The sequence below is a fragment of the Pelmatolapia mariae genome, linkage group LG3_W, assembly GCF_036321145.2.
Source record: "Pelmatolapia mariae isolate MD_Pm_ZW linkage group LG3_W, Pm_UMD_F_2, whole genome shotgun sequence".
Lineage (NCBI taxonomy): Eukaryota > Metazoa > Chordata > Actinopteri > Cichliformes > Cichlidae > Pelmatolapia > Pelmatolapia mariae.
Window position 1 is genome coordinate 57,770,402 of NC_086229.1, and position 25,953 is coordinate 57,796,354.

At 40.1% G+C, this 25,953-nt stretch overlaps 1 pseudogene; it reads left to right on the forward strand.

Annotated features, from left to right (window-relative positions):
* The first annotated feature begins 17,971 nt into the window (after nt 1–17,971).
* Nucleotides 17,972–20,777, forward strand: LOC135932661 (uncharacterized; annotated as a pseudogene).
* The last annotated feature ends 5,176 nt before the right edge of the window (nt 20,778–25,953 follow it).

Here is a 25,953-nt window from a genome sequence, read left to right on the forward strand (position 1 = left end):
TTATACATATTTATCAAATAGAATTAATGCAATTATTAATTAAAGAAATTACCAATTAAATTAACTGAACATTTATACTGTTCTAAAATGTGGATAATGTTTACATCACTCTTTGGTCCATGGATTTATTTATGGAGAGACATAAAATAACAATGTGGAATCTTCACAGTGAGAAGGTAAAGCAAGAGAGTCTTAAACAGTATTCTGTTTATTTATTAGGGATTTTGAGAGTCATAGTCTATAGCAGGCCAAACACGGGACTCAAGTTCAGTGGAATTATTTATAGTGAGAATGAGGAAACAATTTACGAAATGTCTAAAGAACGAAAATCCACAATCTCTATATACTTTAATCCAAACAGGTAGCCTGATAGTGTTATCCTTAACACAAGACACTGTGACAGAATCCTCTCCATGAGGACAACAGAACAGGCTTCTGGGCATAGGAGAAGATGGGTAAGAAAATGGCAGGCATAAAAACAGACTTACAGTTTAGAGGCTTGTTACTACTGTGACTTGTTTGGCACTCAGACAAAGACAGAAGGAAAACCCTCTGCATTTAAAGCCAGCTGATCACCAGATGATGAACAGGTGAGCTGATTAGCACAGGTGTGCAGGAGGAGAGCAGAGATCCAAGGAGGACTCTGCCCCTCTAAGGCAGGGGTGGGCAATTCCAGGCCCCGAAGGCCGGTGTCCCTGCAGGTTTTAGATGTGTCCTTGAACCAACACAGCTGATTTAAATGGCTAAATTAGCTCCTCAACATATCCTGATGTTCTCCAGAGGCTTGGTAATGAACTAATCATGTGATTCAGGTGTGTTGACCCAAGGTGAGATCTAAAACCTGCAGGGACACCGGCCCTCGGGGCCTGGAATTGCCCACCCCTGCTCTGAGGTAATGCGAGGTTAACTCACATGCAAACACACACCTAGAGAGAATGTGGAGACAGCCTCATGTGGACATTAGAGGAACTGCAGTTTCAGGAATTGTCAGTTCTTGAATTTGCCAGTACTAAACAGTAATGATGATATATATTAAATGGTTCCCAAATGTGAGCACAGCCAATTAGTTTATTTATATCATCTCTGCAGTCATTCGCAAAGCGACTCAGAAAGACTCTTCCTCACAGCTAACAGTATGCATCTTGTCGTGCGGACTGTCCTCATCACAGCAATGGTAGCTCTGCTGCTGCTGGTGGGACTCCCTGGCTGTAGGAAAATCAGAGGAATAAATACCATAAATGGAAAATACAAGCCATTATATAAACCATATACCAAAACCATAAACCAAAATATAAATCATTAATATTATCATTCAAACATCACTGATTACTTCGAGGGCTGTAATTTTAGGTTTCTATAAGCAGATGCATCATGCATCTTGATGCATCTGAAAAAAAATGATGTCTGTAAAATCCCACCATAACTCTGTTAAACATCTCTAAAGTACCCAAACTATTGCTGGGAATATATTTGTATACATTTTCTGTCATTTGTATCCTTTAAAAATATCAATATTCTGCAGTATATCTTGGTCTAAACAAAAAAGGAGTAAATATGTGTAAAACTGTTTACTTGTAGTGTTCATGGTAATAAGACTGTTTATCATGTTAATCACAGGCAGAATGTGAACATAGGGAATATTAAATTACAAGGTGTATTAAATACAGCATTAGTTTGGTTTGATAGAATACACTGAAAAATTATTTTTTAAATCCTATGTTTTGTTTCGGCGGCCACGCTGTTTTTAATTCTGCAATCATCATTGAAAATAGAGTTTCAAATTAAACATTTATATGACTAATGTTGTTGAAATGTGATTCTAATGTGTATGATATTGCATGCAAATGAATCATTTGGTGACGCATCAGAGAAAGGCCATGTGAAGTACAAGTGCGGCAGCACCCCCTGTTGCAAAAGGCAGCCGTTACACTACCCCTTGTAAAATATTTTTTAAAAAAGAAAAACAAACTAGTAGTTATAGGGTTAGGGTCATTTATTCATTTATCTCAGAAATATGTGACTTTAGATCTAGAACACAGGTGTCGAACTCCAGGCGTCGAGGGCCTGTGTCCTGCAGGTTTTAGATATTTCCTTGATCCAACACAGCTGATTTAAATGGTTAAATGACCTCCTCAACATGTGTTGAAGTTCTCCAGAAGCCTGGTAATAAACTAATCATCTGATTCATGTGTGTTGAAACAGGGTTAGATCTAAAACCTGCGGGACAGCGGTCCTTGAGGCCTGGAGTTTGACACCCCTAATCTAGAAGATGAAATATTAAAATATATAATAAAGTTCCCTTATCACAAGGAGTAATTACAGTGGATAACTCCATGTTTTATTTGGCAGATGGAACATCAAAGAGATTTGTGTTTCCTCCTTGAGTTTAGGAAGTTGTAATAAATAAATACAATTCCAGAATACTGGTTACTTTTCTTTAAATAACTCAAAGCATTGTGGGTGAATTACATCATAAAGGATTCACCAGTATTTGAAAACTATGGATATTTGAGAAATGTAATTCTGAAGCATCTTTTTTTAAAAAAAGAAAGTCTCATCACCAATATTTCTGTCGTTATCTGTCCTTTCACTCCCACTGTTTCTCTCTAGCAGATGAATATTGTCTTCTAGACCCATTTACTACAGCTTAGCCCACATACTCAGCCACAAGGTGAGACTCATTGTGATTAAGAGCTATTTAATGGTGGCATTGCCAGCAAAGCAACAGCAGACATCACCTAGCAATTTGTAACAATCTAAGGTGAATACACATTTATTACATAACAAATTGGGCTACCAACTAATTTATTTCCACCATTTTGTTAAGGAGATAGATCCCGTCACCAGGTATAAACCAGCCCATAACCATTCTGCAATATAGTCGGTAAGACTGGGGACAGTTATACCTTGTGTGCTGAATTCAAATAAGTAAAACCACTTCAAGACAGCCAACAAATCCACTTTTTATTAAATTTAATATTCTAAAAATTAAGGATTTGGTTGACCTCTGAACTGCAGAAACAGCGTATGAAGCAGCAAACACATTTTTGCCCCACAACATTCAGAACCTGTTCCAAATAAGACCAAATACTCATGACCTGAGAGGAATCCTTATGTTCAGGAAGCCTTTAGTACTAAGGACTAATGCAAATGTATGTATTACAGCATTACAGTCACAGGAGTTAGTACCTGGAACACCTATACAGATGAAGTCAAGAAAAGTACTTAGCTAAAAACAATACATTGCATGTGAGCTAGTTTCAGGCCACATGTTTTTTTCTCTCTCTCCTAACTCTCCTGTATCTCCTGTCTGCCTGGCCGGAGCTCAGCTGGGCTATCGCCCTTGGCCCATGCACCTGTTGTAATCACCCACCTGCTGGGAATCTGCCTGAGCTGCTGTTTAAGATTATGGCTCAGGCTGCTTCTTTGCTGGATTGTTGGGTAACTCTAGTTAGTACAGCTCTATTAACCTCTGTTTTCCATGTGAAGTTCCAGTCTGTTCTTATTGCGTTTCCTTGTCTAGAAATTCCTTGACCCGTCCCTGTTTCCTGATGTGTTCCCCTGAGTCTGACAGCAAGGTGTGGAAAGGAGTGCTGAAAAGGATTATGAAAGTGGAGAGTGAGGAGTGGACGTGTGGAGTGTGTTTTGGACCCGTTTTCCTTCCATCCCTGGGTTCCTGGAAACTCCAGTCCTGTGCACTGTATATATTTTCACCTGGTGTGATTGCAATTAAACTTTTATTCTAAATTCAACTGGTCTGCGCCTGGGTCCGTTCCACCCTTGTGAAGCCTTTTTTTCATGTGTAATCATTAGGGTGTGAGTAACCCAAACTTAAAGTCTTCATTAAGGCAGTGGTGTCGCATTCAAGGCCTAGAGGGCGGGTGTCTTGCAGGTTTTAGATATCACCCTGGGTCAACACACCTGAATAAAATGATTAGTTCATTACCAGGCCTCTAGAGAACTTCAAAAAATGTTGAGGAGGTACTTAAGCAATTTAAATCAGCTGTGTTGGATCAAGGACACATCTCAAACCGGCAGGACACCGGCCCTCAAGGCCTGGAGTTCGACATATGTGGATTAAGGTATTTGTCACATAGATAGATTCGACACAGCGAACACCACGAGACCGGACAGTGTGCGCACCGCGGATGACGTCAGTGCGCACACTGTGTCTGAGGAGGATGTGCGGAAGTGCTTCAGGAGGGTGAACGCACGCAAAGCTACTGGTCCGGACGGGATTCCCGGCCGCGTCCTCAAGTCATGCGCGGCTCAGCTGGCTGGAGTGTTTACACACATCTTCAACCTTTCCCTCTCTCTGTCTGTAGTCCCAGCCTGCTTCAAAATGGCCACCATCGTCCCTGTACCCAAATCCTCCACCATCTCCTCATTGAACGACTGGCGACCCGTAGCCCTGACCCCCATCGTGAGCAAATGCTTCGAGAAGCTGGTCAGGGACTTCATCTGCTCTGCACTACCCGACTCACTGGACCCTCTACAGTTCGCATACCGCCACAACAGGTCTACTGATGATGCCATAGCCCTGACACTCCATGCTGCCCTGTCACACCTGGAGAAGAGAGACACGTATGTGAGAATGCTGTTTGTAGATTACAGCTCAGCATTCAACACCATCGTTCCCTCGAAGCTGGACAGGAAACTGCAGGATCTAGGACTGAGCAGCTCCCTCGGCAGCTGGATCCTTAACTTCCTGTCTGACAGACGCCAAGTGGTCAGACTGGGCAGCACCACCTCATCCCCCATCACACTGAACACTGGTGCTCCACAGGGGTGTGTACTGAGCCCTCTCCTGTACTCACTCTACACCTACGACTGCACGGCCACTAGAAACTCCAACATCATTGTGAAGTTTGCGGACGACACTACAGTGGTGGGTCTTATTACCAACGGTGATGAGACGGCCTACAGGGAGGAGGTCAGCGCCCTGACCCACTGGTGTCAAGACAACCATCTCACCCTCAACGTCGCAAAGACAAAGGAGTTGATAGTGGACTTCCGGAGGTGCAGAGGAGTACACACCCCCATCACCATCAACGGCGCCGCTGTGGAGAGAGTGAGCAGCTTCCGCTTCCTTGGTGTACATCTGGCTGAGGATCTTACGTGGTCAGTACACATAAACAAAACAGTGAAGAAGGCGCAGCAGCGCCTCTTCTTTCTCAGGAGACTGAAAAGATTCGGCATGAGCCCCCGCATCCTCAGGACCTTCTATCGCTGTGCCATTGAGAGCATCCTCACTGGATGCATCACCACCTGGTATGGCAACAGCACCGCTTACAACCGCAAAGCTCTCCAGAGAGTAGTGCGGTGCTCTGAACGGATAATTGGAGGTGAGCTTCCCTCCCTCCAAGACATCTACAGGAAGCGGTGCCTGAGGAAAGCGGGGAGGATCATCAAGGACTCCAGTCACCCCAGCCATAAACTGTTCAGACTACTTCCATCAGGAAGGAGGTTCTGCAGCATCCGGTCCCGTACCAGCAGACTGAGAGACAGCTTTTTCCATCAGGCCATCAGACTGCTGAACACTTCATAGACACCTCACCCTCACTACTGGAACTTCAACATTATGCACTCCATACTGTATATAAATACCACTGTTTTGCACATACCAACCTCTGTATATTTTATATATCTTATTTTATTGTTTACTTTATTTCATTTGTAAAACATGTATATACATACTATATACACACTCAAACACACACACGTAGAAAAACATATTTAGTATACACATTCAGTAATGTATATACCTTTACATATTGTACATATATTTATTACTTTTTAGATTAGCCATTTTTATATTTTGCTTGTTTTACATTATTGTATTTTGCACAACTCTGTTGCTTGTGAAGCTCGCACACAAGAATTTCACTCACATGTACTGTACCAGTGTACCTGCACATGTGATGTGACAATAAAAGTGATTTGATTTGATTTGATTTGATATAACTCCATATAAAGTAAGTCAAAATATAACTCACTTTCAAAAAAAATACATTTTAAAAAAAGTTTAAAGAGATTAATTTTATAAAGCTCAGATTTAGTGGGGTGTTAAACACAGGGTGTTTAGCTAATGTGTAAAAATGTAGTTTGTTATTTTGGTTTGTGAGCTTAAATTATTTTGTGTGTGTATTGTATATGAGTATCGACTTCATAGTTAAACATATATATTGTCAGATTATATGATGTCATATTCTTAATAATGAGTTCATAATGGAATTTAAAATAAGGAGGCAAGAACAAAAAGACAGTTTAAACAGTGTCCTAATCTTTGTCCTAATTCCCTACTTCATATCAAAGTATAGGAAAAAAATACCCAATTTCATTACATCAAAAAATAATATAATAATACCTGTTTGGGAACTTGTCTGACAAAGTGATGAATTATTGCTTTTTGCAGAGCTGTTATTAGATGTTATACCCCTTTGACTTTTTTTTGTATCCTAGCTCTTTTTTGTCTCTTCTGTGATGACTCTTATGATACTTCTTTGTGCACATGATCGGAAAGTTGATGAGTATCAAAAATTTGCCCACTGATATGAATTTTGTTGACTATTGTGTGTTTTGTGGACCAAATATATGAAAAGAAAAAAAAAACAGTTCTTTTGTGATGATGATGAAAATGTTGTTATCAGTGTTAACACAAAAAAAGTCGAAACTAAGTCTTTTCTCTTCTTCATTTCTGAGATGCAGTGTCCCTTTGAATCAGTCCAAACAGACTGCAGTCCTTTGGATATGAATCAGTAACATTTTACCTTGAGTGGGTTATTTTCTGAAGTTATCCATGAATCTAAAGAGAAAATAGAATTATGTAACAAGAAGTAATAAGACAACACCAACAGGATCGTGATGCACCATTTCAAATGTTTATCCAGATGACAGTGGAGAGTACTGGTATGAGAGTGAAGGAGGGAACAGAAGCAACAGTATCAACACCACTGTCACTGGTATGTTTACAAGAAGCAAACAATGATTTGTGATCTAAAATTATTTTAATATAATAATCTCACACTTATTGTATACAGTTGATTTTATAGTTTAATATAAAAAAAATAATATCCATTTGTATTGAGTGTCAGATTTTAAGTAACTTTACTAAAGTACCTGCCTTGGAAAAATGGTGCAGTATTTAATACTGCACAGCAGGGGGAAGAGCAGTACTGGTGAAATGTGTTGCAGACGTTTGCTCAACTGTTGGTAGTAGTCAAAAGAGAAACCCCTCAGTAGGCAACTTACAATAATGTTTTTTAGTGACGCTGATAATACAAATTTTATAGCAGCTAAATTTTTACTCTGGGATTGGTGGAAAACTTCTAGAATGACTTTCCCAAAGCCCACTATGAACTTAAAGTTTGTAAACAGGGGTAGGCAACCTTTCTGATGATGAGTGCCATCGAAAATTTTCTCAGAAGTCAATGTGTCATTTGATTGCATTAGCAATAAATTCAGTAACGCTCTATATGAACAGTTACACACTATATAGAACCACTTTATAGAATTATATTTGTTTGCAGATGTTGGCAGCTATCCGCAAGTAGTTATCAGCTATTTTTAAACAAAAAAGACACTTTTTATCCATAACAAGATCAATAAATGAACTGTACAAGAAAATGCAAATGCTATTTATGGTCTCCTCACAACAATGATAAGAAAAATAATCTGGGCCAATATGGCATGTTTATTAATACAGAGACACACATGTTAATGTGATCTCTGATCTCCCACTCAGAGACACAGGTCTCCAAGTGTCCAGCATTCAGACGGCTACCTGAGGACACTCTTCGTGTGAGAGAAAATCTGCTCACACAGATATGTAATTTCGGTTGCCTACTTGTATTGTCACATAGGGGGCAGGTGTCAATAAGTATTTATTCTTCTTCCTGCTCCTTTTCATGCATGGAAACAGTGTTACTTTAATTGAAAGGAAGGTTGTGTATGGGCAATGAATTACTGCTGTACCATGTGTGAAACAAAATGAATAAATAAATAAATAAATGTAGAGCCAAATACTTTCAATAAGGCCTCTGCAATGTTCTGAAGACAGTTAACTTCTTCAGGCAGTGATGTCCAGCAGGTGAAAATGCAAGCTCCATGAACCCGCACAGCTGTGGATTCCAGCTGTGTTCGTAGTTTTGCAAACTTTGACCCCCACAGAGTCGAGTTTTTCAGTTCAATCAGCTGCATGTTGATGTCGCATTAACTGACATTAACTCAGCCAGTTAATGCGAGACAAATCCAGCAGCTCATTAAAGCTTTCTGGTTTGATCAGAAAAGAAAACATTGGTCCATACACCTGAAAGTCCCGAAAACACATTGTGAATTCTGTCTCGAGTCTTCGGATGTATCCGTGTATTTACGTGGTGCTGATGCTGCGCTGAGCGGAGAGCTCCTGAAGCTTTTGAAGTGTCGGAATGTGGAAATTTCAACATCGCTTGAAAAAACTGCCAGCTAGCAACGTCCCTCTCACCGGTGATTTTAGCAATTACAAGTTGAATCTGGTAGTTGTTAGCTAAGATACCATCATTAAGAAGCGGCACAACTAATGTGTGTATGTGAGCTAATTTGTGATGTGCACTGCTGGCCTGGCCATTTACTTTTTAATGCACCTTCTTAGATTAATTCACTGCATGCCCAGGGCTGGACTGGGACAAAAAATCAGCCCGGGCATTTTGACTAGAGACTGGCCCACCAGGTATTACAGGAAAAACCATAAAGCCTTTGAATGAAAACAAACGCTGTTGTGACAGTGATGTACAGTCTTGTTGGTATATGCATGATTTCTATACATTTTACATCAGATAAAAAATTTGGTTATAAGATTCAGATAATTATTTATTAAAAGCTAGACATCTGAAATGAGAATAAGAAAGACAAGTATTTCTTTGTGCCCCCCTTTCCCTGTTAATGCCCTACCTGACCCCCTAGCACAACTTTGCTAGATCCGCCCCTGCACAGTTAACAGCTGTCAGCTACTTAGAAAAGGATCCTGGTATTATTTGTCTCTCAGAAACAGTTTATAACTTCCCTTCAACTCATTCATATCACCTAAAAGGTAAACCTGTTTCTCCATCACCTGTTCAATCTGATGATTCAGTAAAGACATCTCCTGGTTTCAGCTTCACCACATATCCAAACCAATATCATGACCGGCAGCTTTTACAGCTGTGGCTCCAGCAAACATCAGCTGATACTAGAAATTAAAATCAAATGAATTCTAACAACAGCTGATCAAGCTTAAACGTGCTGCTATTGTTTAGTGGACATCCGCTGGTTTCCTCTTTCTGGCGCAAAGTGGGCGATAAACAAACAAGAGAGACAGAACTTGCGTCAGAAAAGCCAATCAGCTGATCATTGATCAGTTTCATGATTGAAGTAGCAACAGGAGAGGGAGGGGAGACAATGAGAGAAGAAGAGGCAGCTGTGCAGCATAAAGACACAGAATAACTCGGACCAGTAGCCGCCTCGGGTCTCTGCTCCTCCTGCCTCCCCTTTCCCTCATCCACCTGCTGGCCTCTGTGGGAGCTCCGCCATAACCACCACCAACAACTGAGTTATTGTTACACATGGGCCAGGATCTGGCCAATCCACCACCTTTCATTGTTTATACCGTTACAAAAGAAAAAAAAAATCATCGGCCCATAAAGATTAAAAATCACCATCTGGTATGCCCAATGGCCAGTCCAGCAATAGTTGTGCCATCTGTTAACCCTTCGCGTGCCAGCTGTGGCATGCATGCCCACGGTTGCCGACCCCTGTTGTTGACTATGCTTAAAAGCCAGGTTTGTCCCTGAAAACCAACTAGTTTAAATGAATGCAACAATTCTGCCAAGAAGAGTGTTCAAGTATGAAGACAGAATTATACCAGAATGATCTACTGACTTTTGACACTGTGTGGCTTCAAGAAAATCCAAAATACTGGATTACATGACTGCAAGATGCACTGAAAGCAGCAGTCTGCCCTTTTGTCCTCTTTGGTAGTGATCTGAAACGCTGTGGGTAACTTGAATGCAACACAGTTTCTTTGAAAATTAGTTTTTAGTATCACGAGTGAGTAGTGATGGTATTGATATGGCATTGGTAAAAACAGCAATCAATGGTATTTCAAAGCCTTTAACATGTATTTGCAGCTTATCTTTTTTACCTGGTCCTTTTCCAAATAAAATTAAAATTGCAAAAGTAATAACGCTATTTAAGGAAGGGAATAAGCACCTTTTCACAAATTATAGGGCAGTATTTATGCTCTCCGAACTAATATATTTTTTCCTAGTAATAATTATGAGGAATGTATTAATTATGCAAATAATGAAGATAATCATTAAGATAGTTAAAAATTAAACAGGTTCTAAATTATATTTGTCTTTATAAACTCTATTGTTCACTAATTGTTCCATAATTAACCTATTGTGTAGAGCTATGAGGAAATAATTCTAAAAATGCTCTATTTTCATATTAAAAAAGGACAGTTCATCCTACAAATTTATTTTTTTTACAGTCAAAATTATTAAAACTTCATGACTTGGTTAGTTACAATACAGCACATATACTTTTTAGAGCTAGACATAATCTATCTAGATAAGATTCAAAATCTTTTCAGAGAGATGAGGACTACGATTTGAGAGGGGATAAGAATTTTAAAGTGCATGTGATGAGAACTACTAGGAAAAAAATGTGTGTCTGTGTGGCATTAAATTTTGGACCGGTTTAGGGGCTAAGCACAAGCAAAGTCCAATTATCGACAAATTTAAGCAAATGTATAAAGATACAGTTTTCATGCAGTACAGGGATTAGGGCAGCATTAAGCTACAGGTGTTTTCATTATAGATAGGTCCAATGTGATAACTTATCATTGCTACACAACATATTACATACGCTCAAGGGCACCTCCCTGCATGCGTTGCTGTTGCTGGAAGACTTCCAAAAGTGCATTCCTGAGGAAAATCATAAAAGTTTTTATTGTCTCAAACCTGGACATGTTATCTGTTTAGCCCTACAATGGAAAACGCAGTCAAATTCCCAGCAGACAAAAGGTGTTGGTTTTGTTCAAGCAGAATCTCACAATGGGGTCTTTGGTTGTGGTGGTAAGATCCCTCAACCCTTGTTTTGAACCTTTCATTGTTGGTTGGTATCACTGACAGCTCATTGCAATATTGCTACTTGTCTATAAACGAACTTTGTAGTGTGTTTGTGAACATCACGTGACCTATGATTTTCTATGTGCTGATATGTCTCGCAATTTTATCTGATTGTATTTTATATACCTAAAATAATAAATACAGAAAACAAAGTTTTCATTATGTGCATTTATAATACCTCGAATATGAACAAAGTACGTATTTTGAGGGACACTGAAGGCTCCCAGACTGTCATCCTAGTGTCTTACCTTTCTCAACGCAGAGTACCTGTTGTTTCAACTATTCTATGAGTGAGAAAGAGGTGGGTCATAACAGCCCCCACTGTTATGTCTCACCTCTGCTAGGGGTCAGAGGGAGTAACATAAAAGAGGGTGTTGTCAGGTTTATATTGTTGGATTGTAATTTATGCTTAGAAATATATACTCATATATGCTTAGAGTTATATAATGCATTGCATATTGATAGGATGTCTGATCCTTAGTAGTCTGCAAAGACTCTGTGTGCCTTCCAGAGTATTCGGGCATGCACACACATCCTAAGGTCATGAGAGAGGTCGTACCTTCTCTTACTGTTTTATGGTATGGTAAACACATCTATGTCTGTTTAGGTATAAGTGCCTTTTGTCACAGGGGAGCTAACTGAGAGTAACTGGGGTTCAAGTGGAGGGAACGGCGCTTGATCTTGTCATCTCCCTCGTGCACGAGATTACCCAAAGAGTTCAGCCCGGTGTCTAATGCTTTTGCTGTTGTAGTAGAATTGTCTCATTACAGCAATAGATCGGTGCTAGACAAACCTATCAAGTATCACTAGCTAAGATCGGAGTCAGAAAAGTTTTATTATAGAAAAACCTTAGCCAACTGAAAAATAATAGTGGAATTGACTACAAACAAACACCCAGTACAAAACGACTTATCTAATAAAGCATGCAGAGGCTAAGTACTTCAAAGAAAAAAAATAAAAGAAGTCTTTCTAGTCAAACTGCTTGGTCTGGTATCCCTCAGCTGAACCAATAGGATTTTACTGGAAGTGCAGCACATGGGTTGCCAGGCAGCCAATCATCTGTGTGTGTTGCCACACTTGAATCTGCATGAAGGAAGGCTGCCTCATTTCTTCCATGGCCAGGGACCGTAACAATTCTTTTATCCAGATCATTATACAAAATGCATCCAACACACTGAAAGTCCACAAAGTCACTTCTATCATCTCTACATCCCCTCATACAGAGAGTCAGAGAGAGCACGGCTGTCATATTTACCACATCTTATGAACTGTCTTCACTGTCACAATGCTGGCTTTGCTGCTGCTTTGGAGGGATGTCTTCACTTTGGGAAAATCAGAGCTATAGCTGACTCAGGCTTGCAAGGCTATAAATGTCATTTTAAGATGAGCGAACATTATTCAGCTCCTGATGACAAATAGAAAAATGAAAGCTAAATAGTTAATATCCCATCATGTTTCATCCAGATACTCATTATTACTTTGTGTGCTGTCTTTTTAAGCTTCTAGAAACAGATGCTTCGTGTTCTGTGACTGTTTTAAGAAATGACAATATTTGAAAAAAAGTCATATATGTAAATACATTTTTTAAAACATCCATCATAATTCTGGCAAAAATCTGCAAACTCATTGCAGTATTGCTACTTGTTGATAAACAAACTTTGTGGTGTGTTTGTGAACAACATGTGACCCTTGTTTCCATTTGTAGAGCTGCTTCCTCACTGATCTGAAGTCAGATTTTATTTATAAAAGTCTCATTAATTTTATTGTCACGTTTCAAGGCTGCAGTTATTTCTTTACCTGAACATAATCAAGTGAAATGTAAACTTAAAGTTTTTTAAAAAAATGTTTTTACTGTGAAACACATATCAGCCACTTCTTTATGCTTGTTCAGCTGCTCATTAAAGCAAATATTGATTCAACCAATGACATGGCAACACCAAAAGACATTTAGACAAAGGGACATGGTCAGTGTGACTTACTGAAGTTCAGATTCAGCATCAAATGAGCAAAACAGGTGATTTTGAAAGTAAAATGGTTGCTGGAATTGGTGGGTTATCTGACCTTTTGAGAAACTGCGGATTTACTGGGTTTTACCAAAGTCTTAAAATAGAAGATTTGAAAAGTGTTACTGGAACACAAGTAATGGAAGACTTTGCAGGTTTCCACTTGTGCAGCTGTACACTTGCCAGCGTGCTCCAGCCCAGTGCTCTCCTCTCCAAAACTCACACACCTCTTCCAGACCGGAAATAGGGAAGCCAGGGATAGGATAATGGACCTTAGCTGTGCCGGCCAGCCTTCCCTGACACTGTTCTGCGAACCCACTGCTCCACCCCTACTCTGCAGCTGAGCCACAAACCACACGCCGCCTCAGTTACCATCTGGTGTAATGGTTCAACTGATAATTTTTTGCCACACTTTGGCCCCATTTTTACCAACTGAGAGATCGGCAGCAATGGTTAAATCTCAGAGGAATGTTTCCTGAACCATGAACCACAATGAAAAAGACAGTTCTGGAGGCAAAAGTTGGTCCAACATGGCACTAGGTGCACAGGGTCTACCTAATAAAGCAGCCACCAAGTGTATATGATACATTGAAATGATGTTTTCCATGTGGTCATCTCGTTGTGTGTTGCATGATGAGCTCATTTGTTTAAGCCTCTGCACAGTCAAACTGTATTACTGCCGTATACTCTGATTTTCTGAAGACATTGCTGAGATGTTAAGGAGAAAAGTTTCCATTAAACTTATAACCAAATTTAGGCAGAATGAGGTATTGTTTTGTTGATGTAATTTCAAAGAAATTTGATGATTTTTCTATTTTTCATATTTTAAATCTTAATGTTTTTGCACATCTGGCAAAGTTGTCCCTTGCCAGATGTGCAAAGTGTTACTAGCTGTAGTGTTACTAAGACCTCCATATGATTTTTTTCCCAAAGTTTTATCTCATTCATTTTCCTCTATTTTTTATAAAGATTAAGACATTCAGTATTTTTTATCATTACTATTTTTTTAATCTGATGTCAGGCTGGCATTACTTTATCTATAGTAACATTTACTGCTGTGTGACTGAAAATAGCTTGAATGACTTTGGTGATTCCCTGAGTGGGCTGAGTACCCCTGTTTCAAATGTTCACTACTTCAGCACAGTTCACCAAACTGAGCACAGGAAGCATGAACCAGTCTACAAGCTGCATCAAACACAGCATTCGTCTGAACTGGTTTGTTGCTCCGCCCACTGACAGTGAACTGAAACAGTGAGGCTTGACTTGATACAAAAGACACTCGGCTTCTTTGGAAACAGCTTTTGTTAAACTAGATTATTACATTAAGTCCTAAAATTATTTAATTAATATTAAAATACTTATAGTAGATACCACTCAATACTGTTACACTTCAGTCCTCAGTATACATCAGGACAACATGGAGATCAGAGCTCTCTGCATCAGACTGTGTGAGTACTTTCTCTATTTCTACATTATTATAAAATTTAGGTTATTCATGCTGACTAAAAATATAACAGTTTTATTTGTTTTATATTTTAGGTTAGAAAAGTAGACTATTGTATTTTTGTGGACTGCATATGAGATGTAATAATGCTTTATTTTTACACTTTCAGTACCTTTTGCACTTATACAATATGTGTGTTAGTAACTCTGTAGCTCTTCCATCTCTCTTCAGCGATGATAATCATGATTCTGCTGTTTGTACAGGATCAGAAAGTTGGTGAGTACCAGCTGTTTGCTCATTTATCTCAACATTAATTCACAGTTTGGATGAGCAAGGAATTTAGGGGAAAATATAAATATTTTTTAGTGAGAGAAAGAAATGTTTTTGGGATATGTCTTTCATTGATTACATGCAGTATGCCAGTTTTAGTAGTAAAACTCTAAACTGTGCCGTTCTCTTTCCTCTGTTTCAGATGCAGTTTCTCTTCGTGTTGTTCCAAACAGATTGCAGTTTTTTGAATATGAATCAGTGACATTTCACTGTGAAGGAGTCGATTATTGTGAAGTTGTGCATAATATTAAAGGGAAAGTAGAATCATGTAGTAAAGCCAATGAGACAACACCAACAGGATCATCCTGCTCCATTAAAATTGTTTATACAGACAACAGTGGAGAGTACTGGTATGAGACTGAAGGAGGGACAAGAAGCAACATTATCAACCTCTCTGTCACTGGTACTTTTGAAGAAAGGACAATATTTTATGTTTTATTTTAATAAAATTTAATTCCACGTATTTAATTATCAAATGCATCTCATTTAGCTGGTGCTGTGATCCTGGAGAGTCCTGCTGTTCCTGTGTCGACGGAAGAAACTGTGACTCTGAGCTGCAGAAGAAAAATTCTTTCCTCCTTCAAAGCTGATTTCTACAAAAATGGATTTCTCACCCATAGAAGCTCCACAGGAAGCATGACCCTCCAGAGAGTTTCCAAGTCAGATGAAGGACTTTACAAGTGTAGCATCTCAGGAGCTGGAGAATCACCAGAGAGCTGGCTGAAAGTCACAGGTGAGACACTGAGATGTTTTAAGATAAACATATTTTCTATGACGTTTTAGAAGCTTTTAAGTTGATTGACAAGATTTTTAATGTCACTATGAAGAAGCTAAAACTAACATTTGATGGTTCAACCATTCTTGTATCATTTAAACCTCCTTGTCTTGTCTAACCATCATTTAGATTCTCAAAATGTAAATTACACGATTAATCCAGACAAAGAAGCGAGCCATTCCTCATCTGCTGCCACACGGGTCATTTCCACCATTTTAGTCAGTGCTCTGTTGGTGGCAGCGGGACTGTATCACATTGGCAAAGCTTGCTGTAAGAGAGGTAATGAAAATTATTAGTAGTAGTAGTAGTAGTAGTAGTAGTATTAATTAATTAATAATGTTAATTAATGTGTCTGCCTGAAAAGTCTTTCAGGCATACACATTGTCTGATTTTATTTTCCAAACTTTTTAAATAAAAGTGAGCTGTAAGGAAAACAGGAGGTATTTTACTGAGCAACAATATCACAAAATTAATTCTGTGAAGAAAACGTTTGCATTTGTTTTCTCATGTGGTTGTTGTCTGTAGCTTTGTTAGACATGTATGTATTATTTATAAATGTATAGATGTGAGTGGTAATTTGAGCTTCCAAAACATATGCCTCAAATGAAAACCACATAGAATGTAATTTTAAAGCTGATCTTTCAGACATGTACTGTATGTCATACAGCTCAAGATGGTTACATGTGAGATGAAGTACAACTTTAGACATGCATTCACTTTCAAAATAAACTTTAATTTGATCCCAATTAGTTTCTCTTGCACAGTAAATCTAATACAAATAGATCAGAAGTGTAAAGTGTAATATCTTAGTTTCGTACAAAGACAACATTAAAACCAACAAGCTGTTAAGAACAGCTGATATTCTTAAGTAGAATTACCAGGCAAACAGCAAAAATGCATTCAGCAATTTAAGATTTTCATTAGCAACGTCTTACAAAATAGAGCATTGTAGTAATACCAAAAAAAATTTGTAGCCCTTAATATCAGAATTTCCTAAAATTTTTAATCAAGCCTGATGAACACATTGAATAATAGACAGGGGTCATCGTGACTAATACTGATGTGGTTATTATTCCCATCACTCCCACTGTCCTTTTCCATTACAAGATGAAGAAGCATTTTTACTGTAATATTACTCAAATGAACCATGATATTACTTGGATAGTAAGTGGTTATTACTTTGGTAACTGGGTGGTCATAACTTGGAACATTATTATGTTTTTGTTTTTGCCTTGTTACCCTACCATACCTTCCAATATTTTGTGCTTTTGTGCTAAGTTTGAATTTGAATTAACTTTGATAATAAAGAGTTATCTAAGCTTATCCTATTACCACTATTTTATTAAGCTATTGCTAATTTTTTTTCTGTTATGTTTTTTCTTCTACTCTTCTTTTGTGTCTAACAGGCTGCCGAGAGATGTCTGAAGACATCATCACCTCTGAGTGAGAGGGAAAACAAATAAGTAACCCGGTTTTATGACATATTGTTTTTGTTATTGTCAATCTGGGTTTGATGTACAAGTGTGTGTACAGTTATACCTTTTCTTGATGTAGTCAGGTACAGATATTTGCAATTCTTAGTTGGTTATAAGTACATATAAAGTTTGAACACAAGCAACGGCACCTGCCTAAAATATTGACGTTGAACTTTAAACAACTTGTTCGATCTTCTTTCTGTTTTTACACATGTATGTATGAATGCTGTTACAATAAAAGAACTGCTGCAGCTTTTCAAGACACCCACTGTGGTCAACCGCTAACGCCAAAGTGTCGCATCACTTTTTCCCAAAACAGACACACTGAGTTTGTGGTCAGCAATGAAATGTAACTGCCAAGTGTGGTCCATTACCCAGACAAAATAAGTGGTGTCATATTTCATACTGGAACTTCTCTCCGATAAAGCCAAAGAAAATGATCTGAATTTCTACTTTTGTTTGGTCAGACTGTCCAAAGGGCAGAAGTCAGGAGTAAATGAGAGAGACAGTGCTCAACTCCGGCTTGGGCTCAATAGGTTACAGTAGGTTTTATTACGAGAGGCTAAATAAGGTCATTGGATATTAATTTTTCAGCAGAGTTTCCCCTCCCTATGCCATGACTTACCTTTACACAATGTTACATTAGAGTATAACAAACATGGAAGTTCATTTTGAGGAAAATTGTGTCCTGATAAGCACACTCTCTGTGTACTCACTACCTAATTTATAGCCAAAGTACTCACTCACTGTGTCTTTACTGTTTTGTTAGCTTAGCTCGTAGCCAACTCGTTAGCAGCATGGCCTCTTCACCTGTCCCTCCTGCACTTTCCTGCTCATTGTGTCAGATGTTTAGTTACTCCTCGGCCTCCTTTAGCAGTAATGATACCTGCAATAAATGTAGCATATTTGCAGCTCTGGAGGCCAGGATTACTGAATTGGAGACTCGACTTCGCACCCTTGATACACCCGTTGCTAGCCAGGCCCCTGTAGCTGGTGCCGCCGAAGGTAGCTTAGGCCCCGGCAGACCCCAAGCAGCTGGGCGGTTGGGTGGCGGTGAGGAGGAAGCATCGTCTTAAACAGAAGCCCCAGGTACACCACCAACCTGTTCATGTGTCTAAACGTTTTTCCCCACTCGGCGACACACCCGCCGGGGGTCAAACTCTGGTAATTGGTGATTCTGTTCTCAGACGTGAAGCTAGAGACACCTGCAACCATAGTCAATTGTCTTCTGGGGGCCAGAGCAGGCGACATTGAGGGAATTTTAAAACTGCTGGCTAAGGGTAAAGATAAGATAAGATAAGATGACCTTTATTAGTCCCACACGTGGGAAATTTGTTTTGTCACAGCAGGAAGTGGACAGTGCAAAAGTTATGAAGGACAATTAGAATAAAATAAAATAAGAATAAATACAGTACACAACTGTACAGAATACAATAAAAATAGAATACTATATACAGTAGAATAAAATAGAATAAAATATACAATAGGATAAAAATAGAATACAAATGCTATATACAACAGAGTGAAAAATACAACGGTGCCAGAAAGATTATTGCACATTTGTGGATGTGTGTGTATGATCAGTTAAAGTCTTTGTTGTGGAGTCTGACAGCAGTGGGGAGGAAAGACCTGCGAAATCTCTCCGTCCCACACCGTGGGTGCCGCAGTCTCCCACTGAAGGAGCTGCTCAGTGCTGTCACAGTCTCATGCATGGGGTGGGAGATGTTGTCCAGCAGGGATGACAGCTTAGCCACCATTCTCCTGTCACTCACAACCTCCACTGGGTCCAGAGGGCATCCTAGAACAGAGCTGGCCCTTCGGATCAGCCTGTTCAGTCTCTTCCTGTCCCCAGCAGAGATGCTGCCGCCCCAGCAGACCACACCATAAAAGATGGCTGAGGCCACCACAGAGTCATAGAAGGTCTTCAGGAGTGGGCCCTCCACTCCAAACGACCTGAGTCTCCGCAGCAGGTACAGCCTGCTCTGCCCTTTCCTGTAGAGGGCGTCTGAGTTATGAGTCCAGTCCAGTTTGTTGTTCAGATGAACACCAAGGTACCTGTAGCTGTCCACAGTCTCAATGTCCATACCTTGGATGTTCAGTGGTTGCAGTGGAGGATGTTTGTGCCTGCGGAAGTCTACCACCAGCTCCTTGGTTTTACTGGCATTGATCTGGAGGTAGTTCAGCTGGCACCAGTCCACAAAGTCCTGAGTCAGTCCTCTGTACTCCTTGTCGTCCCCATCAGTGATGAGGCCGACTATAGCAGAGTCATCAGAGAACTTCTGCAGGAAGCACTGGGTGGAGTTGTGGGAGAAGTCTGCAGTGTAGATGGTGAAGAGGAACGGAGCCAGAACCGTTCCCTGTGGGGCCCCCGTACTGCAGACGACCGTGTCCGACACACAGCCCTGAGTCCTCACATACTGTGGTCGGTCGGTGAGGTAGTCCAAAATCCAGGTAGTGAGGTGATGGTCCACTCCTGAGTTCTCCAGCTTGTCCTTCAGAACCGAGGGAAGAATAGTGTTGAAGGCACTGGAGAAATCAAAGAACATGATTCTCACAGTGCTCCCAGCGGTCTCCAGGTGAGCGAGGGAGTGATGTAGGAGGTGAATGACGGCATCATCCGCTCCAATGCCAGGCTGGTAGGCAAACTGAAGTGGGTCCAGTGATGAGCTCACAAGGCGCCGAAGCTGAGCCAGGACCAGCCGCTCCAGGGTCTTCATCAGGTGGGATGTCAGAGCCACCGGCCTGTAGCTGTTGAGGTCCTTGGGGCGTGAAGTCTTTGGCACTGGTACAACACAGGAGGTTTTCCAGAGCTGTGGGACTCTTCCCAGCCTCAGGCTCAGGTTGAAGAGGTGCTCCATCAAACCACACAGTTGGTCCGCGCAGGACCTGACGACCCTCGAGCTGATGCCATCTGGACCCGCTGCCTTCTTGCCATTAATCCTCCTCAGTTCCCTCCTAACCTGGGTGGTTGAGAGAGACAGTCTGGAGCCTTGTGTTGATTGTGTATTGGATGCTGTTGTTGGGGGTGGGGAGGAGTGAGCAGGGTGAATAGAGGAGGTGTGAAGTGTCTGAGGTGTCAGAGGTGGAACAGCAGCAGTGGGGGTGGTTGAGTCTGCAGCCGATGTTGGAGACTGCCTCATGGCTGAATCAAATCTGTTGAAGAAATGATTCAGTTCATTTGCCCACCTCACATCCCTCCCAGGCAGAGAGTTCTGATGTTTGTGGCCCGAGATGGTTCTGAGGCCTCTCCAGACTTCACCAACGTTATTTTGCTGAAAACGTAAATTCTGTAAAATTATAATTCACTTCAGCAGTAATGACACCTGGTTACGACAATCGGAGGTCACTAAAATCAATATTGAATCGGTGTGCAACTTTGCCAAAACAATGTGGGACTCTGTAGTTTTCTCTGGTCCCCTCCCCAATCAGACCAGGAGTGACATGTTTAGCCGCATGTTCTCCTTAAATTGCTGGCTGTCTGAGTGGTGTCCCAGAAACGATGTGGGCTTCATAGATAATTGGCAAACCTTCTGGAGGAAACCTGGTCTTGTTAGGAGAGACGGCATCCATCCCACTTTGGATGGAGCAGCTCTCATTTCTAGAAATATGGACAAATTTAGTTGCAGTCTTACACGCCTCTCTGCAGCTTCTCTCCTCCTGCTACCCCCCCCCCTTAAACCCATCTCCATTGAAACTGTGTCAGCTCCCAAACAGACAAAAAACAAACTAAAAACCAGCAATAAACAACTTAAACTTAAAAAAATCACAAAGAAAGAACAATACAGTATCCACATCTGAACCAAAGAGTAAAACAGTGAAATGTGGATTATTAAATATTAGGTCTCTCTCCTCCAAATCTCTGTTAGTACATGACTTAATAATTGATCAACAAATCGATTTACTCTGCCTTACAGAAACCTGGTTGCAGCAGGATGATTATGTTAGTTTAAATGAATCAACACCCCCGAGTCATTCTAACTACCAGAAACCTCGAAGCACAGGCCGAGGGGGCGGTGTGGCAGCAATTTTTCATACCAGCCTATTAATCAACGAAAGACTAAGACAGACTTTTAACTCATTTGAAAGCCTGATGCTTAGCCTTGTCCACCCCAGCTGTAAAACTCAGAAACCAGTCTTACTTGTTATCATATATCGTCCACCTGGGCCTTACACAGAGTTTCTGTCTGATTTCTCAGACTTTTTATCTGATTTAGTTCTCAGCTCAGATAAAATAATTATTGTGGGTGATTTTAACATCCATGTAGATGCTAAAAATGACAGCCTCAACATGGCATTTAATCTGTTATTAGACTCAATTGGCTTCTCTCAAAATGTAAAAGAACCCACCCACCACTTTAATCACACTCTAGATCTTGTTTTAATATATGGCATAGAAACTGAACATTTAACAGTGTTTCCTGAAAACCTTCTCCTGTCTGATCATTTCCTGATAACATTTACATTTACAATAATTGATTACACAGCAGTGGAGAGTAGACTTTATCACAGTAGATGTCTTTCTGAAAGTGCTGTAACTAAGTTTAAGAATATAATCCACCCACTGTTATCATCTTCAATGCCCTGTACCAACATAGAGCAGAGCAGCTATCCGAACACTACCCCAACAGAGGTCGATTATCTTGTTAATAATTTTAACTCCTCACTATGTAAAACTCTAGATACTGTAGCTCCTGTGAAAACTAAGGTCTCAAATCAGAAGTACCTGACTCCGTGGTATAATTCTCAAACACGTAGCCTAAAGCAGATGACTCGTAAGCTGGAGAGGAAATGGTGTGTCACAAATTTAGAAGATCATCATTTAGCCTGAAGAAATAGTTTGTTGCTTTATAAGAAAGCCCTCCGCAAAGCCAGAACATTTTACTATTCGTCACTGATTGAAAAAAAAATAAGAACAACCCCAGGTTTCTCTTCAGCACTGTAGCCAGGCTGACAAAAAGTCTGAGCTCTTTTGAGCCAACCGTCCCTTTAACGTTAACTAGTAATGACTTCATGAACTTCTTCACAAATAAAATCTTAATCATTGGAGAAAAAATTACCAATAATCATCCCACAGATGTAATATTATCTACAGCTACTTTCAGTACCATTGATATTCATTTAGACTCTTTTTCTCCAATTGATCTTTCTGAGTTAACTTCAATAATTACTTCCTCCAAACCATCAACGTGTCTTTTAGACCCCATTCCTACAAAACTGCTCAAAGAAGTCCTGCCATTAATTAATTCTTCGATCTTAAATATGATCAACCTATCTCTAACAATCGGCTATGTACCACAGGCCTTCAAGGTGGCTGTAGTTAAACCTTTACTTAAAAAGCCATCTCTAGACCCAGCAGTCTTAGCTAATTATAGGCCAATCTCCAACTTTCCTTTCATATCAAAAATCCTTGAAAGAGTAGTTGTCAAACAGCTAACAGATCATCTGCAGAGGAATGGCTTATTTGAAGAGTTTCAGTCAGGTTTCAGAGCTCATCACAGCACAGAAACAGCTTTAGTGAAGGTTACAAATGATCTTCTTATGGCCTCTGACAGTGGACTCATCTCTATGCTTGTCCTGCTAGACCTTAGTGCAGCGTTCGATACTGTTGACCATAATATTCTATTAGCGCCATTAGAGCACGCTGTAGGTATTACAGGTACTGCGCTGCAGTGTGTAACTCTCCATGTAAATGGGGAGTCCTCTTCACACACTAAGATCAATTATGGTGTTCCACAGGGTTCAGTGCTAGGACCAATTCTGTTTACATTATACATGCTTCCCCTAGGCAGTATCATTAGAAGACATAGCGTACATTTTCACTGCTATGCAGATGACACTCAGCTCTATCTATCCATGAAGACAGGTAACACACACCAATTAGTTAAACTGCAGGAATGTCTTAAAGACATAAAGACCTGGATGGCCGCTAACTTTCTGCTCCTTAATTCAGATAAAACTGAGGTTATTGTACTCGGCCCTCAAAATCTTAGAAATATGGTATCTAACCAGATTCTTACTCTGGATGGCATTACCTTGGCCTCCAGTAACACTGTGAGGAACCTTGGAGTCATTTTTGACCAGGACATGTCCTTCAACGCACATATTAAAAAAAAATATGTAGGATTGCTTTCTTCCATTTGTGCAACATCTCTAAAATTAGAAATATCCTGTCTCAGAGTGACGCTGAAAAACTAGTTCATGCATTTATTACGTCTAGACTGGACTACTGTAATTCATTATTATCAGGATGTCCTAAAAACTCACTGAAAAGCCTTCAGTTAATCCAAAATGCTGCAGCAAGAGTACTGACAGGGACTAGAAAGAGAGAGCATATTTCTCCTGTTTTGGCTTCCCTTCATTGGCTTCCTGTTAAATCCAGAATTGAATTCAAAATCCTGCTCCTCACATAGAAGGTCTTAAATAATCAGGCCCCATCTTATTTTAATAGAATAGAATTCAAATTTATTGTCATTGCATGTCAAAAGTCACAAGTACAAGGCAATGGAACGCAGTTTGCATCCATCCAGAAAGTGCTTTAGCAATAATATAGATATATAGATATATTACAAAAATGGGTCTATTAAAGGTATGAGGGTACAAAATATTGGTCTATAATGGGTATGCTACAATGTACACAGTATGAATGACCTTGTAGTACCATATCACCCTATTAGAGCACTTCGCTTTCGCACTGCAGGCCTACTTCTTGTTCCTAGACTATTTAAAAGTAGAATGGGAGGGAGAGCCTTCAGTTTTCAGGCCCCTCTTCTGTGGAACCAGCTTCCAGTTTGGATTCGGGAGACAGACACTATCTCTACTTTTAAGATTAGGCTTAAAACTTTCTTTTTTGCTAAAGCATATAGTTAGGGCTGGACCAGGTGACCCTGAATCCTCCCTTAGTTATGCTGCAATAGGTGCTAGGGGACTCCCATGATGCATTGAGTTTTTCCTTTCCAGTCACCTTTCTAACTCACTATGTGTTAACAGACCTCTCTGCATTGAATCATACTTGTTATTAATCTCTGTCTCTCTTCCGCAACATGTCTTTATCCTGTTTTCCTTCTCTCACCCCAACCGGTCGCAGCAGATGGCCGCCCCTCCCTGAGCCTGGTTCTGCTGGAGGTTTCTTAATGTATGTATATATATATATATATATATATATATATATATATATATATATATATATATATATATATATATATATATATATACATACATACATACATACATACACATATATATATATATATATATATATATATATATATATATATATATATATATATATATATATATATATAGATAGATAGATAGATAGATAGATAGATAGATAGATAGATAGAGATATATATATATATATATATATATATATATATATATATATATATATATATATATATATATATATATAGATAGATAGATATAGATATAGATATATATATATATATATATATATATATATATATCTTCACATGTCTGTGAAGGTTCTCAGTCATCCAGGTCATCGTAGTCAAAGGAGTTTGCAAAGAAAAGCGTCTGGACTTCTTTAAGTTGCTTGAAGACGTTTCACCTCTCATCCGAGAAGCTTCTTCAGTTCTAAGTTCAAGTGGCCGAGAGTCCCAGATTTAAACCCAGTGGGAGCATCCCCCCAGAAAGAGGGACAAAGGACCCCCTGGTTATCCTCTAATCACATGAGCCAAGGTGTGAAAGCGGGTGTGGGACCTAATCAGCCAGGGTTTTGGGTGAGCTCATTGTGAAACCTGGCCCCACCTTGTCATGTGAATTCCTGAGGTCAGATGGCCCAGGATGTGAGTGGGCATTAAGGCGTCTGGGGAGGGAACTCAAAACTGGATTATAGATGGCAGACAGTTGACGTCGTAAACCACCGCCTCTGTTCAAAGATGGTCGCTCACAGTGGACGTAAATGGCTTCTTTCACTCCTCTTTCAAACCATCTGTCCTCTCTGTCCAAAATGTGAACATAGGCATCCTTGAAAGAGTGACCTTTATCCTTAAGATGCAGATGGACTGCTGAGTCTTGTCCTGTGGAGGTGGCTCTTCTATGTTGTGCCATGCGCTTGTGAAGTGGCTGTTTGGTCTCTCCAATGTAGAGGTCTGGGCATTCCTCGCTGCACTGTACAGCATACACCACGTTGTTAAGTCTGTGTTTTGGAGTTTTGTCTTTCGGGTGAACCAGTTTCTGTCTGAGTGTGTTGCTGGGTCTGAAGTACACTGGGATGTCGTGCTTGGAGAAAACTCTCCTGAGTTTCTCTGATACACTGGCTACATAGGGGATGACAACGTTGTTGCGTCTGTCTTTCTTATCCTCCCTCGCTGGTGTCTGATCTTCTTTTCTGTGCCTCTTTGCTGACTTTATAAACGCCCAGTTAGGATAACCGCATGTTTTGAGTGCTTCCTTTACGTGTGTGTGTTCCTTCTTTTTTCCCTCAAGCTTAGAGGGAACATGTTCTGCCCGGTGGTGTAGGGTCCTGATTACTCCAAGTTTGTGTTCCAGAGGGTGATGGGAGTCAAAGAGGAGGTACTGGTCCGTGTGTGTGGACTTCGATGTTGAGGTTGCCATTCTCTTCAATGTGCACGGCGCAGTCCAGGAAAGGCAAACAGATATCCCACCAGTTATCCTATCCAGGTTTCACAATGAGCTCACCCGAAACCCTGGCTGATTAGGTCCCACACCCGCTTTCACACCTTGGCTCTGTGATTAGAGGATCATCAGGGGGTCCTTTGTCCCTCTTTGGGGGGATACTCCCACTGGGTTTAAA